The 18,912-nt window shown below is 34.4% G+C and overlaps 2 long non-coding RNA genes across 2 annotated transcripts; one reads left to right on the top strand and one right to left on the bottom strand.

Annotated features, from left to right (window-relative positions):
- The first annotated feature begins 5,337 nt into the window (after positions 1-5,337).
- Positions 5,338-6,671, top strand: LOC113354366. The gene is made up of 2 exons (XR_003361841.1): positions 5,338-6,096; positions 6,190-6,671. It is a non-coding gene; the product is annotated as an uncharacterized LOC113354366 (long non-coding RNA).
- A 9,824-nt stretch (positions 6,672-16,495) lies between these two features.
- LOC113354365 lies at positions 16,496-18,172 on the bottom strand. Its single transcript, XR_003361840.1, has 2 exons — positions 17,586-18,172; positions 16,496-16,849 (listed from the first exon to the last, which is right to left on the bottom strand). It is a non-coding gene; the product is annotated as an uncharacterized LOC113354365 (long non-coding RNA).
- Between the last annotated feature and the right edge of the window lie 740 nt (positions 18,173-18,912).

Here is an 18,912-nt window from a genome sequence, read left to right as displayed (position 1 = left end):
AATGTTTAACCCCAAAACATCCACAAATGTTTAACCCCAAAACAAAATAGACCCAGATATAATCCATCATAACAGGAAACCCCTGGATCTAAAAGAAACAAGATGGAACAAAATTATTATACCTTCTGAAACCTTTAATCCCTCTTCTTTATTTCCTGACGTTGATGACCCTTTTAAAACGAGATGATGAGTTGAAACAATGGAGAGATTAGTTGATACCGATGAAGGAGATGATTAGATTTGTTGAGAAGGGATGAATGAGACATCAGATCGGGTTTTTCATCATTTTCCATCGCTGGTCTCGATGGATGGAAGAAACGAGAGAAAAAAAGAGAGAAAGGAAATGAAACGAGTCAGGAGTTGGAGCGAGTGATTCAGTGGTATCCCTGTACCTGAGTCCATAGGGTCCGAGTCAGAGGTTGATAGTGAGTCAGCTCACGAGTCAGGGATTACAATAAGTGGAAAACAAACGATCTGACTGCTGACTCGGTGCGAGTCATGGGTTGACTCAGACCCAGACACCGAGTCAGCTGCAAACAAACAAGTTCAAAGTTAGGCTAAGTTTGTATGTGTTAGTGGTGGTCATGATTTGTCCAGACAAAAATAAATCAAGGGCTGTGGTTCCTCATACCACCCCTTACATCTCGTACGTGTGGCGTTCATTTAAAACGCTTCTCTCCCAAGGTCTTTTGGTTTTATTTCCTATAAAGAGAAAATAAAACGCCTTTCTCTAATGCCTCTTCTTCTTCATCATCTTCTTCCATTTACGTCTACTTGGGAGATCACCATTAGCAGAGAGAAAGAGGGAGGCAGAGAGTTTTACACTTGCACACAGTCATTCGACTTCTTCATTCGATTTCAATTCAAGAGATGATTTTGGATCTGTGTTGAATCATGCCATAGATGTTGTCAGTGGTTTCTGTATATTTCTTCCCTTTCCAATATTTAAACATTATTTTCTTCTATCTCTGTGCATGTTGTAGTTGGTCAATAAAAGCTTATCCATATTATTTCCATTTCTAAAGCTCAATTCCATCAAAATAATTTTGCTAATTATTGTTTTTGGTCCACCATTTCTTCGGAAGAATTCGTTTTTGATTATTATGAATCGTTTATTGATAATTAAGAAGATGATACTCCCTTTACTTTTTTTTTAATTTTTTACTAGAAGAAACGAATAGTCAACCTAATTGTTGTAGCTGCATTTAAGGAACAAAAAATGAGAAATGTTGTTAGGCCTATCTAGAAAGAAGAAATCCAATCGTTTTTGATGGATTTGAAATTAAAAGATAAAATCGATCAAAGTTAAATGATACATTGATCAAGAATCTAGAAATTATGTGCGCTTCATCATTCGTATATCCTGTGCAACATACACTCTCCGATAATCACAAGTCGTCGTCCATGGAGATCTGATTTCTGCAGCTTTTTCTTTTTTTCCAGTTCTAGACAGGGATGTAATGGACTTCTTTGGCTTAAGTTTAAAGTTTCAATTCTAGGATTTATTTGAGCTTTCCATTCAATTTTTTATTTATTTATACTTATTCAATATTGTATAGGATTAGGTCATCTTCTTTAGGTGTGATTCTAAAGAGTTCTACGATCATAATTATTATAAAGTTTTGGTGATTTAAGGTGATTTGTCAACAGGGAAATAGTACTTATTTCCTTCCAATGTTTGAGAAAAAGCTTGAAAATGAGTTTCCGCAGAGTAACGTTATGATCCAAGCCAGATGAGTGGTAAGGTGAGTATTGTTATTTATTTATTCCTAAGAATTTCTAATGACACAAGTAGTGGAGGAACCTTACATGTTTTGTTGTTATTTGCTTTATGGATATCCCTGATCTTTTAAACATTAGTTTTTGGGTGAACTCTCAACATGTCGGTGAACATTTCTTATTAAAAGATACTGATTCATTTAGAGCTCTCAACGTTGCAATGGTACACTTGAGAAGATGCTTAGTTTTAGAAATTTAAATGTCATTTCTATACTTAATGGCATAATCATGTACATCTATGGTGCTTGATTGCAAAGACGTTTAATGTGTCTTGGTGCATACCTTCTCAAGTCGCGAATATTGGAGTGAAGAACTCAGTAGGAAAGAAACCAACCAATATTGTAGTTATCGGTGTTTCTCTGATGTACCTTCTGCGCCAAATGAATTCCTTTAGCATTGGTTTTGTTGTTGCTCTAAGTGCAAATAATTGGTGATGTCGAAAACTATGATCACACAAAATGTAAATCCATGGTTAAGGAACCTTTGCAAAGTATGTTATATAAGATTTAACTTTCTATGACTCAAGAAGTTCTATTTTCCCTGAAACAATTAAACCTAATTCTTAACGAAAAGGATTACACATCCGTTCGAGATATTTAAGAAATGATTCCTCTCAGCTGCATAACGCGCAAACTGTGGATGTTTAAGATTGGGATCCGATGCCTTTTATCAGATCATGTGTCATACAGGTCATCTGAGTTATGAGAAAAAATGAGGACAAATTTTTCACCCCTTTTCAATCTTGAGAAGATATTTTTGGTAATGCTATTTCTATGTAATTGCATATGTTTAATCTTATTTTGATCTCTTTTTTAGATATAATAATGGTATGCACAGATTAAGGTTGAAATGATTTCTCATTCTTATAATGATTTGTACTTAAAGATGACTTCAATTTTACTTTGTAAATGAGTGATCCTTTTTTTTTTCTTTCTTTTTTGTGAGGAGCATATTGGACGAGCTGAATCCATTGGACATGTTGAACTATAGGCGAATACTACTGATAGCTTGGAACTTCGGTTTTAAGTATCTTATCATGGTGAGAGTACTCTAACTTGAACTTCTCAGTTTCTACTTATTTTTTTAATGTGTTTTTGATTTTGGAGATTGAATCACTTCAGCTGGAAATTTGAGAAATCTTTAGTGCTTTATATGTACTTACATCAAATAATGTGTATGACTCTTTCTTCCACTGTGTTTGGCCATTTTTGTTGGATTGTAGTATATGTGCACTATGGAAAGCCTATTGTGCAACACTATCTTGAAAGTAGAAGACTTGAAGGGAGCGAAATTGCATTAATGGTTGAACTTTTCCTTCTTAGAAAGGTAATTTCGAACTCATTTTGAAATTAGTAGTGGAACTTCCTCGTAATGATAATTTGATTCTAAAGTAGTTTTTTTTGTTTGGATATTTGTAGTGCAATTCATAGGTTTTTATAAATTGAGTAATACGACGAACTGTCAATTCATACGGTTTACAGATCAAGCTCTTTAAAGTTTATTCTAATTAGTTTTTGCTACTTTTGGTGGAAGAAATTTATTCATTTGCCCATAATAACAAGTAGTAACATATATTGTTTTTTTGTAACACAGGTTTTTGGGGCAGCAACAAAATCAAAGGTAACATCTCAACAAGTGAGAATGCAAATATAAGTAGATCTTTATGAAGGTAAGAATGAGTTTGAACCAGTTGAAAATATCCAATGGGAGTGTCTGTATTTACTTATTCTATATGATTTTATGAACAAACGATTTTGGTGCTCAAATGGTAGTGTATTTATTTTATTTTATATAGTTTTGTCGTAGTTTTATTAGCAGTTTAGCACGTTGAATTATTTTTTCATCAGTTACATTATGTTTTATTGGATGACGTACTTACATTTTAGTATACATTATATATATGTTGGTGACGTGGTGTATTTTTTATTTCGATGAAGTCCATTATTCAATTGGGTACTTGGTTTCCAAAATTATTTGTGTAGTTATAACTAGAAGGTTGATATCCATGTGTACATGTATTAGGTTTCTACTTATTGAAATTCCACGAGAAAGTATGTTTTTTTCCTTTACCAGTTTTTGTCGTACAGTAACTTGAATATGTTACTAAACAAAGGAACGGATCTATTGATGTCTGCTCAGTTTTCAAAAATCCCATTAGTAACACGCAGTATTCATAGCGGATCATTGAAAGTGTGGTGAGGCAGTAATTGGGTATTCAACGATACATCTATTTAATTGTAAATGAATTTGATAGCCATCATATCCGTAGGCACGGGTTACTTTAGTTACATATCTTTTCTTAGGTTTGTTTATGTCTTCCGGTTCTTAATTCATTGTGCCTGGAACATAAATTTTTTGATGTTGTCTTCATTCATTTGGATATTGTTTTTACATATGGGATTACAAATCTTGAGGAATGTTTTCTTTAAATGGGTTTTAATGACCCATTACCAGATGATTCCTCTCTGCCTCACATTTGGTGTCCCAAGCCACAATCAACTTTAGACAACAGGTTAGTATCATCGGGAGTGGTTATTAGGGTTTTGAATTTTATAATTTCCTGGTAATGACATTGTTACAAAATTTTGATTCGTTCTCCAACTGTCTCTTTTTTTCTTAGTGGATCCACTTTACTTCCAGCCCATGCAGATAGGAAATATTGTATTACCCAGCCAGGAAATATGCTCCCCAACGGTAGCAGGGTCAGGGCCAGAGCTCACAAAGCCATAAGCAACAACACGTCCACTGCAACGGCTGAGCCACTGTTGTCTCGTGAATATTTGATGGGTTAAAATGATTTGCATTCCAGCAGATAGGTTATGTTGACATGAATTGCGTGAAATATTGAATTATGTAGTTTTCTCTGATGAACATAACAATGGTAGGCTGGATTGACTTTGATGATGTTTCAGTATGTAGGCTTTTAAGTTAGTTCAACATCTGCTAACCGTCCCATGATTTGCGTCGATTCCTCGCCACAAGTTCAATTTCACGGAGCTTGAGGACCTTGCAGCTGCTCCCGCCAGTACTTACCTTACTGGTGACTCCAGTGAATATCTTATCCATTGTTTCCCAAACCGTGTTTAAATCAACTAATTTTTGTTTGTTGTTTGCAGATGTTGTGGGTGTGTTAACACGCCACACAAACTTGCAGCAGCTTAGGCGAAGTTCTGGCAACGCATGTTTCATGCGCGAACTAACACTAGAAAACATATGGTAGGTTCGAGAAAAATTAAGTTAACACATGTGATATGAATTTAGTTTAGTCTTTGATGGTTACGCCTACCTCACCCAGTTACATGTTTCGTCCGAAAACAGTTGTATGAAGCTTAAGGTCACACTATGGGGTGAGTCAACTTCTGAGCTTACCAGGAACCTTGAAGAGCATGGACTTAATCCACTGCCCGTTGTGGCTGTGGTTGCTGGTCTCTATGTCAAGCAATATCTAGGTACATAAATTTTAATGACCAAATTGGTTGAATTTGTAAACAAACTTATCTTTATTCCATCCTTGCATAATAAATTATCCCATGTGATTATCCAGGCAAGGCCTCGCTTTCCTCAGCTAATGCAACTAAAATTACTTTGACCTCGATATTACAGAGGTCTTGCATATTAGAGAAAGGTAAAAAAAAAATTTCCAACTAATCATGATTTTGAATGTTTACATACAAACATAATAGAGTATTCTAGCTTATGATTTCATATTGGTTTAGGTCTTCCCGCCGAACACCTCCACTTGAAATCACACTCCCAGCGGGAATTGATTACAATTAGGCAACCCAATCCATTGCTTACACTAAAAAGTCAATTTCCCAATTGCTAGAAACAAAGTGGGAATCTGGGTAAAATGTATGGTCATGTTTGTTATTTGCCTTTTCACCAACCAAAATATTTATACGGTTATGTTTCTCCTAATATTGTGTTAACTGTGTTACCATTTTTTCAAGTACTAAACCAATAAGTCTATCGTTCCAAGGCTATTGGTATTTCCACTGAGAAAGGCTGGTACTACCTGTGATGCCACAACTGCACAACTAAATTGGTGAGAAACACAAGGGACCATTGGTGCCCTAGATGCAAGGTCCAAATAGATGAACTGGTTCCCAGGCTCTGGACATTATTCAATGCTAAATTAGTACCTGTTCCTATACTTGAAACTGACATCTACTGACAATGGTTTGGTCCATGGTTATTTTGATACCTTCTAAGATTGGAAGTTGAGGAATCATCGGGTACCTCCTTTTTTGTTGCCATGGACAGCAAAGTCCAAAAATTGTCCATCTACCAGCTTTGGATGTTGTGGCTAAGGGCGAGGTACACGATTTGCAAGTGGAATTCCTACATTAATTTCTGATATGTTACTTAACTCATCGTGCATCTAACTACAAACTTCATTTTTTCAACCAGGTTGAAGGCTTGGCAACAGTGCATGCCGCCTTTGAATCACTCATCGTTGTCTTCCAGGATTACCTCATACTGATAACTCCGTATAACATGAAATATCTCGAAATCCCAAGCTTCACTGTAGCAAAGTTTCCTTCGCCCCCTCTAGCACCAACTCCAACCATATCTGCTCGGGATACCCCGAAATCATTCGTCCTGAAGATGAGCATGTGACCGATAATGAACCACCTCGCAAGAAATCCTGCCTGCAGAAGATGCCTAATTCTACATCGGCATCCACCATTGCTGAAGATTAAGCACCATTAAGACACGATTCAAAAAATAAAACAACACATAGGAATTGTCAATCATATTTCTTTCTGTCTCTGCATTTTGTTTTAGTGTGTTTCCCGTTTAGCAATTCATTCTGGTGTATCTCTCTTGATGCTTTTGGTTTAGGTGTAACTCCCATTTTTATGGCATTATGGTATTAGTACCTTTTATCACGATCCAAAGTGGCATTGGTGGATCCTATTTATAAATGAATTTAGATTTTATGCAAGCCACTGTGTAACCGTGATGATATGATAAAATATGAAAATTTATGTTCCCTTAGCTAATTTGATTCCAAAGTTTAGACTGCTAATTTTGATTCGAGTATGTTAAGACGATGAGTATGGTTGATCATGTCCTCAAAATAGATAGTTGATCTTATAGCTTAACACCGGTGTCGCCGGTTGATCTTTCCATAACTAAGGGTGTTGGAATAAAAGGGATTTCATAAGTTTTCGTGCCACAATTGGTATGATTATAGAAATTAACCAATAACAAGGCCTAGTTTATCAATAAATCATATCATGGGGGAAAGAAGAAAGTTGAATTTAGGTTTAAATCAAAACAAAAGAGGTTTACTGATTTCGAAATTAAGAGATTTTTTGATCTAATTACAAATTAAAAGTGAATAGCTGATAAGGAGATACCTTATTACACGTTTATGATGTTGATTATGATTGATTCTCAGTGATTGAATTCGATTCTGCTAGCTGTTTTTTTTGTTCAGAAGTCGTCTTGCCGTTCGTCATACTTGCATTTTTATACAGTTTCTTTTGTTTAATAATGTGCAAGGGTCACGAGGAGGTGTCTTTCAAAAGAATCAAAACTGATTTTACATGAATGTATTAGCGTAAAATACAAAATAGTATTATAAATTAGTGACCTAACCCTCTCTTCTTGTATCATCTGATCCATGTATTTGATTGTGATCATATATAATTTATATTATTATATTATATTTGATTGTATCATCTGTTTTTGTATCATGTCGTTTATGCCGTCATGATTGATTTTGAAAAGAAATAATAAAATAATATTTTTTAAGAGATTGGTGTGTAACGTAAGAATATGTTTATTGTTTGTTTATTTATGTTTTCCTTAATTATGTTATTTGTAATGTTTGTCTTAATTACTAATAACGTTGGTCTTACTTATTAATTATGTTTCCTTTAATTATGTTAATTGGTGTGTAAATTTTATATGAGCATAAGTGTCGTAATTACTATCCTTATTTGCTTTGTACCATTACATGTTTTTTAAATATTTTATTTTATTTTCAATTTTTTTTTATCTCTATATTTTTACGTTGGGTCCGATCCAACCCAACCCATATCGGTCCGATCCAAATCCGACCTATTCTATTCCGGCCCGACCCAGTCCGGTCCTATCCTATTCCGGCCCGTTTCAGTTGGGTTCCTATTCTCTGTTCCGATGGATGTGCGCGATCAAGATTATTCTGGTTCTGCCTATATATAATGGGAATCAAAGTTTGAGGTATGCAACTATAATGTGGGTTTTTACATTGAGTACTTGTTAGGCCTATTTATTTGTTTTTAGAACATGCCTAGTTTTGTTTATTTTGTCTTAAGATAAGTCCACATTATATAAACGGTCAACTCAAACTATGACCGTTGATCTCGACCATTAAGGATTTTGGTTTTATTGTTATTTTGTTCTCTTGAATATGATATTGGTTATAGTTGAATGATGTCTTTTGTTCAATTGGTTATACCAACTCGATTCCAATGTATTTATTTGAGGTTCAGAAGTACTTGGACCATTATTGTGTACTTGATATTGTCTCCCAAATTTGAATGTTCCGTGGGATGTAATCCACTTGCTCGACTATTAAAGAGTCGATATTTTCAAAATACGTTGCAAATAAAATCACATCTGTCCCAATTTTTGTGGAAGAACTAAAAAAGGTGATATGAGTCAGAAAATTTCCATTTCTCTACTTCATCCATGATACTAGCGAACTAGTATACGAAGTATAACAACAAGAAAACTATCTTAGTAATTTATTCAACCTAAAGTAAGTGGTTGACATGTGTTGTGAAATTCTCCTGGCCTGTTGAGATAAAGAAATTTCTCAAATTAAGCTAAATGTAACAAAACTGAAAATGAAAAGAACCCCGAAGTAATGTGGGTTAGACGTACCGACTCATATAAAGCATGTGAAAAGGGACATATGTATCATGAGACAAAGATGTACTTTCGTCTTCGGTAGTAATAACACCAATACACAAGTATCAACCGAGTATGGGATCTGCTAAAATGTAATTGTATCTCCCATTATAAATGAAAGAGTTGGAAATGCACCTGGTCATAGGTGTTGGTATATACAATGTAATGTGTGTATCACAGTAACAACCAATTTTCACATCAACTTTAATGGCAACAAGAACTTTTCCAGGCCAATTGGCTATCTTATTGAGTTGACTAGATCCAATGTCTGCACTTATGGAACAAAAACACGAGACATAAATTCTCTAAAGAACTTGAGATATATTGGGTGACACGTAATATATATTCACTCTAAAGTACTTGAGTTGAATCCCACTTTTATTACGTAATAAGGCCACACCATTTATTAAAACTCTCAAGACCGAAGTGTCTAACTCATAATTGTTTTTCTTCCACTAACTTAAGGAATTTAAACTAGTTGTTGAACTATTTTCTTATAATGTGACTACGAGGATTGGATCATCGAGCGCATCACTACTCAAAACTTGTTTTCAAGATAGAACAAAGATGTCACAAAATCTCTACATGTACCAAGAGATAATCACACCTTGTTAAATTCCAAAGAAACTCATGCAAATGGATATCATGTGGAACCTCATAGTGATGAAAACGTAATTGAGTGCATCTTTTATAGTATCTAATGTATTAGAGAAACTAGTGAGTCAATATAGTGAAATGTAGTCACTATAGTATTTGGATTATTGAATCCATATTGACTCCGACGATGAAATGTTACGAATTGACTCACACAGGCTTTGGGCATAACTATAAAGCCACTTTGGTTGTGACATAATGATTGTTTTGAAAGGACTCATACAAACATCAATTTATTTGAGTGAACAAAAACGGGAGAATGATTGACAAAATGCTAAATGACGACATATCTCTCAGTAATTGTTTTCTAAAGTACTAGATCCCACTCCCCCTATTGCTTTTAAGTAAGAAAGCATATCGCTCATTTCACAAAGTCTCCATTAATACAGGATCGAGACCATCCTAAGATGCAAATGGTAAACAATCCATATTACAAAGAAAACAAGGTGAAATTTAGAAAAATATTCATGCAGAATGCGGACCATTAAAGTGACTTATGGCTCTGGTAAATGTTTTGACATTTTGTACTAGCTATAGTTCCCAAGAAATTTTGTGTTTGGAAAAATACTAGCACATATGATACATGTAAGGGATCATCACCCCTTGTAAATTCTAGCTAGTGTACATCAAAAGGACTTGATGGTTATTGCTCTTTTGATAGGATCAATCAAGAGCATCATATACCCTATGTTCTCACAAAGGCTATCATCAAAGGTTACAGATGGTACCTAAGGCATGGTTATGCATACAAACCTACCTTTAACTGCTTGGGGAATATGAAATATTACACGCATCTTCACTTATTCATTTTAGACCCACAATTGGTCAACCATTCTTTACGTACCAGTTGGTAACTGGATATAAGCCTGACATTTTTTTGTTCTTACGCATTTTTGGTTGCACTAATATGTGCCCTTACGACTCCACATCGTACTATGATGGGTCATAAAAATGATTAAGTGACTCTGTTGGACAAGAATTTCCAATAATTATCTGTATTTTTAAACCTTTTGACAGGCGATCTCTCAACCGCTGATTTGCGGATAGTCACTCTAATGGGATAGTCTTCCCCTTGTTAGGGGGAGGCAGGAAAAAGTATTTTCCGAGGGAACGACATGGAATATCGTGGTGTGTTCCCATTTTGTCTCATATAGACTCATATACTCCATAAATGGAATTGTGAAGTGAAAAAAGGATTATCGATCTTCGGAATGTACACTGATATCGATAAACTGACGAGATCACACATACCAACTGCAAATGTGCATGTAAGGTTAAAAATCCTTAGTAAAGGATATGCATCGAAAAACTAAGGTGTAACAACTACACTTGGTGGAAGTGTGGTTGAGGCCATGGCTCCATAAAGGAAGATAGAGAGACCACTAGGTTCGATCAGTGCTCACCTAGAAAGAAAACGGGTGAGTTAGGCACAACCTAATTATATCATCTGAAATCATCTCATAAAATTATCTCTAAATATGTCCACGAATCAAACGGGAGGACGCTCCGAGGTTTAAATGATTCTAGAGAACGATGAAATCCTAACAGATTATGAGAATACACGTGAGTCAATGGAAGGATCATGCGTGCACAATGATGATATAATCAATAAATAGTTGCTCCAAAAGTAGAGTACAATGAGATCGAACCATGCTTTATTTTGATTAATTTCAAATAAAGAGCATATTTGGCCCAGGCAATCCAGGTAGAACTTAGTTCTTTGACAAATATATGGGTATTTGGTGTGGTAGTGCTAACAACCCAAGTATAAATCCTGTGGGACATATGTGGTTATTTCTCACAAAGTGTAGTGAGAAGAATGAGGTCTTAAAGTATAAAGAATTACCTTGTGGGCGAGGTTTCTCACAAACCCCTGGATTGCATACTCTTTTGAACATTATAATGTTCAGTTAATCAGTTTGCTTGGTAGTTTCAAAAGAACTTAAAACATAGTAAATGTGGTTATATCTTTAGAGATTTAGACTCAAAGATATTTGCATACTCTTTTGCTTCCTAAGTCGAATGACTCTAAACCACGGAGTGTGTTTGCAGTTACATTGGAACACTCACTTATTGATTTAAACAATTAGGTCGATGTGGTATACCCGTCTAAGTAACTATTTGATTGGGAAGGGATAAACAAGTATGGTTTTATGCCATGCGTATTAAATAAGTTCCTGATTTAGAATTATAGCTGTATATGTCAACGGTATGGACATGATAAGTACTCTTAATGGAATAAGAGATCTTACAAGCTGTTTAAAATCTGAATTTGAGATGAAAATCCTGGGAAATCTCGATCTTATCTATGTTCTGAACTAGAAGACCGAGATTGTGGTATATTATTCCACCAGTTTGTATATGTCCATTTCAGGAAATTTAACAGGGACATGCATCCTTCTAGCACTCCCATGATTAGTCGATTACCAAATGTACATAAATGACCAATTCGTCTAAAGCAAGATGACGAAGTTGTGTCGGGAGATGAAATTTCCTTATCTTAGTATAATAGATGCATCATTGTACTTAGCGTACTCGGACAAATGTTACATCCTCAGTGAACTTGTTAGCTAGATATAGCTCAGCGCCAATGCAACATCATTGGAATAGTATAGTGAATGTAATCATGTACTTCAAAGTAACCATTGACATAAATTTGTTTTATCCCTGCAAAGACATAAAAATAAATGCTAACGAAAGTGCAATCCAAAAGTTGTTGATTATGAAGAAACAATAATCTCTTCTCCAACGAAAGTAATCAGGGGGAGATATGGTATACTATTTTCTAGGTCATTGCCGAAATCCAGTTTCCAAAAGTACATGACTAAAGGAACTGTCTGGAAAAACTCCGAAAGTAATCAGAGGGAGATACCGACATCAGGAGGAGAATCCAAGGATATGATGTCGAGATATTTTACTTCGAAATTGAAGTTGTGTTGTACTATTTTCCCTTCGATCGAGAATAGTTTTACCCAAATGGTTTTTGTTACTCGACAAGGTTTTTAGCGAGACAACATTAAAAACATCAAGTATGTTGAACGTTGAATACATAAAGATTGCGTTGATATTACTGAAAATATCTGAATCAAAGAAATGAAACGCGATAGTCTGTTAATCAACGTAACTTACAGAATCAACAACATGGTTTATAAACATTCAAGTCACCAAAGTAAAGTGTGATAAACTCCTTTTGATTGCATTGGACTAATGAAAATTTTCTGACATCAGGGGGAGCATCTAATGGTGTGTTGAACTGTTTTCCTTCACCGAGGTTTCTTTTTCCCACGGGGTTTTGTCACTCGGAAAGGTTTTTAATAATATAACAACAAACACCAGGAATGTAATTTCCCATATAAGGCTATTGTCTTTCCCACAATGATATTCTGCCTTGGGAGTTGTGAAGAAACTAGTCAACTTTAGCAGAGCAAAGTGATCATCTGCAACAGATCACCTTTACTTGCATCTTTCATGTTGTACTCTTTTCCCTTCGTCAAGGTTTTATCCCGCTGGTTTTTCCTTGACAAGGTTTTAATGAGGCAATATATACAAATCCAACTATGTTCTAGCTCAGGTTTTGTCCCTCTGGGTTTTCCTGGCGAAGTTTTAACGAGGAAATTAACTTAGACTCGTCAACCTTTGAAGATCGTATTGCATGTGATGAACTACATGTAAAGTACGAGACAACATATGAAGAGTTGTACCAAGGTTTTGTCCCATGGATTTTTTTCCTTGTCAAAGTTTTAATGAGGAAAATGGACTGCGACACAAGTAATGAAGAAGAACGATATTTGAAGAACTACATGTGAAGCTCTATGTATAAATTTTTGTTATTGAACCGCACAAGGGGGAGTGTTACAGGCCTACGGCCCATGGATGTGCGGTCCATCTATATTCCTAGGGTTGTATATAAAGGAAACTATGTAATGGTTCTATTCTAATCCCCTAATAAGATTCATCTTCTTCTTCCTCTTATCTCTCCATGTTTCACCTCTAATTCTCCTCAAACAAATTACATGTTGTTGTTTTTTTGTCCAGCCTTTTTTTTTTATTAACAAATTTAAACGATCCAACAATTTTATCTGTAAAAGTTTTGGAGGATATATAGCTCACATGCAGATTTGTGAAATGCAATTTAAAAAAAATTAGTAAGAAATGTGAAATCATGCATATAGCTTTATTTATGTTGAGATTTAGAAATCGATCAATGTAACAATACTAAGTTGAATCCAATTTTGAGTAACACATTGTTAGCATTACATATTTGTTGGTGGTATTTGAACTACTATATTAATCGTAATTCCATGATACAGCTTAATCGACCTTATCCACGATGGGTACTGGTCCCTAAGAAAGAACAACATGGTAGCACTGTTAATTATAAGATTCGCATATGTTTAGTTTAAAGTTTCTATGGTTCGTTTTTTTTTAGTTTAAACATATATATTGTCGGATAATAATAATATGTTTCAAAAACGGTGTGTCTAAGAATAAATACTTAGGATATCTATAATTAATCTTTATTAATAAGAAATACGTCGTTGCCTTCTTCATCTATTTCAACCAAGATTGCATGTCAGGATCCTCTGCATAATCTCGTCCATTTCATCGTCATGTTCAACCAGTTCGATCAATGTTGGCATGTCATCGTCTTTTCAACATAGTGTCATACTTTTTTTTTACCAGGTTCTTTTTAGTAGGTTCCTGGAGTTGTTCTTTGTTAGGATTTGAACTTACTATTTCGTTTTTGTCAAATAGATATGCTTTCTTCAAAGCATTTTCATAATGAAATATGTCAAGGGTGTTATTAGATTCAGATATATGATGTTTCTTACTTCAAGTCTGAATCTAGCGACCATTGATTTTCCTATTACAGTTAATATTTCTTCTACGTGGTCTGCAAGATTTTTCTGCAAAACAAAATTATTCTTTAATAGGTTGCATTCTGTTGATTTTTTTCCCGAAAATTATGCTTATTATAAACATTATGGTTACCAGTACATCTACCATTGGAAATGCCATCATCTTTGTTACTCTAATATTGTTATCTATAACCACTTCGGCTATTTGTCCGATTGTTGTGATTAGGATGTCGTCGTTACCGTCGTGTACTATAAGTTGGAGAATGTAACTATCACAAATCATATCTTATTTTAGTAATATTTTTCCTAGAACATGTAATAAGAAATAAATGAATATTTATAACTCATTATTTCTACTTGTTATCGTGGAATTGGTGCATTTACTGTGACCGCACATCTATTGCACCTTGGCTCTCCTTTCATGCAGCCATGCCTTTTTTGCATACTGTACATGCCATGTAGTACCACAAAGAAATTATCTCAATTCCAATATAATTTCTCCTTCAAAGGAAAATATTGTGCCCTGCATCGCATTCGATTCTTTGGTTAAATACAATTTAAATTAAATTAGTTTTCAGATCTTATCATAAACCCTTCCTTGTTATATAACACTTTTAGTGCTTCGTCGAGTGTTATACGATTTTTGAATTTCAATTCTTTCTTTGTTGTGTTTGGGTTTCCTGAAACATTTAGTTTTTCCACTGGCATATATTTCATGTTGCCGACATGTTGGTGTTAAAATCATCAACCATTTATTAAATACTAAGTTGATCAATTCAAATATGTTTCTTATAAAGTACATTTCCGTGTAAATCTCCAAATCTGGTACATCGAGATTTATGTATATTCTTGTAGCTTTACTGGTCTGTAGGAAGATCCCCCATGTGATCATTCAATTTTTAGTGTTAAGATTTATTTAAAAATACAATTTATTATCAAATATGTTGTATTTTCTTATGGCCTTCAATCTATTTTAAAGTATGCTATTAAGCTCAATTTATTTTGAATTTTTCACATACCTTGAAATTTCTCAACGATTGTTGACGTTTCTATTATTATTCGACTAACCCCATCGTTTTCTAGGATAAAATCACTTAGTTGGGTGGTCAGATTATCACATATTGTTACCGTTATGGAAACTCCATTGTGGCTTTGTATTAAAACATCATGTGTGGGTGCATCGGTTTCGCTTTTCTACCTTTTATCTGACTTTTCGAAAGACCCCTTAAGATCCCAACAACATCTGTAAAAAATAATTACTGTGTTTAAATATTCTTATTGTTCATAAATAAATATATAATCTTACTGTATTGTTTGATATAATACGTAACAGATGTGTTCAATTTTTATTTTTTCTCTAAATGTTGTAAAATATGTTATTGCAAATTTTTATCTTGGTATTTGATGATCCTTTTTGGAGAAGAACTATGCCCGTGAATGTATTCACCCAGATTTTTTTTGCACCAGGTACCGGTCGAAAGTCTCCGTGTACGATTGTAGATATATTTGTCATAAGAATCATACCCAAATTATACCACTGTCCCCATGCTATTGTTAATATCGTTCCATGTTCTCTTGATTCATGTTATATCTGGTCTAGAGAATATCCCTTTTTCTACCATTTCCGGACTGAATACGTCAGGGGTTTGTGAGCTTCATTAACTTTAGAAAGTCTTTTCCGTTTCATATGCTATAAAGAATCTCACCGTTTTACTTTTTTTTAAGTAGATATTAAGTCGTTGGTTTATCATGTTACTGAGATATCCTCAAAATAGTCACAGAAGCCCCATTATTTTTGATTTAAAGTAGATATTAAATCATTAGTTTAGCATGTCATTGAGATATCTTCAATATAGTCAATGAATCCCCATTATTTGTGAACAAATCTAGTCTTGGAAAACATATCCATCTGCATAAATATGTATTAGTCGATATTTCCAACTATATTTCACTGTTGACCAACTTAAAAAATCGATTATATAGTATATAGTGAGTATATATTGCAGGTTTAGTGACAGGGAACCCCACCCAAATCCAACTTTGACAAATTCTAACCCCATTCGCCATAACACCAGTTTCCTACCTAATTCCATTCGAATCCTAAACTAACAGATCAACGATAAATATGGATAGTAGAAAACCCAAAAAAGAAAAATATATTATTATTATGCCACCACATAAACTACCACCACCAGCATCCACCTCGACCACACGCTCGCCACTGCACACGCTATTATTACCAGTTATCACCACCACTAATCATGCACAACACCACCACACAGATTTAAGAATAAAAGTTCCAAATTTCAAAACCTTATGTACTTAAAACGATATTCAAACATCTCATTTATATGTAAATATAAAGTAAAAAGCATACTAAGCTATAATTCACTGGCATTAAACCTATGAATCTACGACTCTCCCATACCGAATCAACTATCGATTACATGTCTTATGGATGATCTATATACATCAACTAAAGAGCCAACCATATCCTTTTAATGGAGTCTGTCTTTCGATACAAATGATAACAAACTGAACAATTACCTTATGATATCCAATAATGAAGACTGTCGTTGATCATAAGATACAAATAATAGTAGAGGTATGTTCTTAATCCCTTCCGTGCTGCACTCCATCATATTTCCTTGCTGTAAAAAAACATATACAAAGGAATTCAATACATGCACTTACGTGCAATGTGATAAAATTCATTGCTCATGGTTACTAACCATTGTTATTTGATCTCATCGGTAATAATTATCAAACTTTTTCAACATTAAATATTGTTTCGTCAATCAAAAGGTCAACATCTTACAGCCGTAGAAGCTAACTAAATGGTAATCCCTTTTTTAGCACTTAAGTCCTTGCGTTTTTTTCCCATGCGTTACTATCAATGACTTACGAAATACTTTATAAACTGCAATGAGTTTTACTCCACTGTAATGTCAAAGAATTGAAGATTATCTATGCATTCGACTGGTCTGGTTTTTACTTTTAAGGCTATTTATGAGAAACCTATTTATATCGAAAAGTAGCCGATAGTATGTAAGAATTATGCCCTAAGATAAATCTTGGGACTCCCATGCCACAACAATACATTTCCACCTGAGTATTATTTCTTCAAACCGAGTCCCGCAAATAATTTTATTTGGTAAAGCACAATAGCTTAAGATATCATTGATACAACAGACAATCATGTTCAATATTTGATACTTGTGTAGTAATGTAATTGTGTACTAACTTAAGTTGAAAAAAATGATATTTTTCAGAAATAAATCTTTGATATATGCACTAACTTACCCGTTTTAAAATTAAATTTTCAAGTTACAGATAATAATTAATAAAACAATGATCATAGAAGTAAGGGTAGGAGGATTCGATAACCTTCTTGTTTGGGAAGGAGATGCCAATTTCCATGACCAGATTGTTGAATGTAAGGTATCAAAGTTTAATCTTCTTCGGCGGTTCATGCACCCCTTTTCAATCTCATTTTCTCATTGCAAGGAGCTCTAACCATTTTATTCTCCTTAAAAGGAGAAGCAATTGATATACGCAATTCTTTTTTTCTTCTTTTCCTTCTTCTTCTTCTTCTTCTTCTTCTTCTTTAAATATGTTCTTAACAATTGAGATAAATGATACATTATTTATTACTTAAATATTAGTTAAAAATTGGTGATTAGAAATCCCAAAGCTGCAAGCATATTTTCTGCTTTGGTGGTTGTGGGAGCAAATCAAAGATTGTATGGTGTAATGATATTTGCAAGCGAAAGGTGCATACCATCGGTTCCACTTTCCATTTCTCTGTCAAGGTGTACACTCATTGACGTGAAAGAACACACATGGATGTATTCTTCATTTTCATCATCTCTTTGGCCTACATCTTTTGCTCCATGTTTCATCTCATTCATCGTGGCTACTGAGACTTTTGCTCCATCTTTTGCTCCATGCTCTGACTTAATCAAATCATAACCACCAATCCTTCACCGATATAAAAAAGAACTTTTGCTCCATGTTCACACAATAAATTTTACTTAAGATTTGAGTTAGGATCTCGTCAGGACCAATTCTTTACAAAAATTCGATTACGCAGGCATCTCATTATCGCTCATGACGCCTTGATAAAATAGCACAGAATCATTAATACCGAAATACATATTGCATCATTTCCCCTTCAAACATACCCATTTGTGGTTCCAGTAAATAAATTTTTGTTTAAATGCTCATTATTTATTTTCCAGACCCCCGACCCCAGATACCCTTCCCCAGTCAATGTGGAATCATATGGTACGAATATTCAAGCTTATTGTACTGGCATATCTTCTACTAAGTTAGTAGTGGTTTCCATGCCCCAAAGGTAAGTCTGACTTAGAACCTTAGAAAACATCAAGAACTATCTGCCATAGACAATTTTTAACGTTTATGAGAATCCATAGCATGACAAAGAATCAAAGAAGATAAAATCTACGTTAGAATGCTTGACCACTCAATCAAAGAAAGAAGGTCACACTAAATAGGAATTATGGGCATTCAACATTCACAATCACTGGACCATTTCCTTGAACACTTTTCTTTGGCATGTCCAAGATTTCTTCCTTAACTCAATTCGTAACGCCGTGTTAGCATAAGAAAGAGATAGTGCATAATTTATTTTATCTCCCACCTTCAAAGAGATATAGATGTACGTACGTAAAAACTTTTTCGAATATTTACT

Source organism: Papaver somniferum, chromosome 2 (assembly GCF_003573695.1).
Source record: "Papaver somniferum cultivar HN1 chromosome 2, ASM357369v1, whole genome shotgun sequence".
In the NCBI taxonomy this organism is placed as follows: domain Eukaryota; kingdom Viridiplantae; phylum Streptophyta; class Magnoliopsida; order Ranunculales; family Papaveraceae; genus Papaver; species Papaver somniferum.
This window is presented reverse-complemented; position numbering and strand designations above follow the sequence as displayed.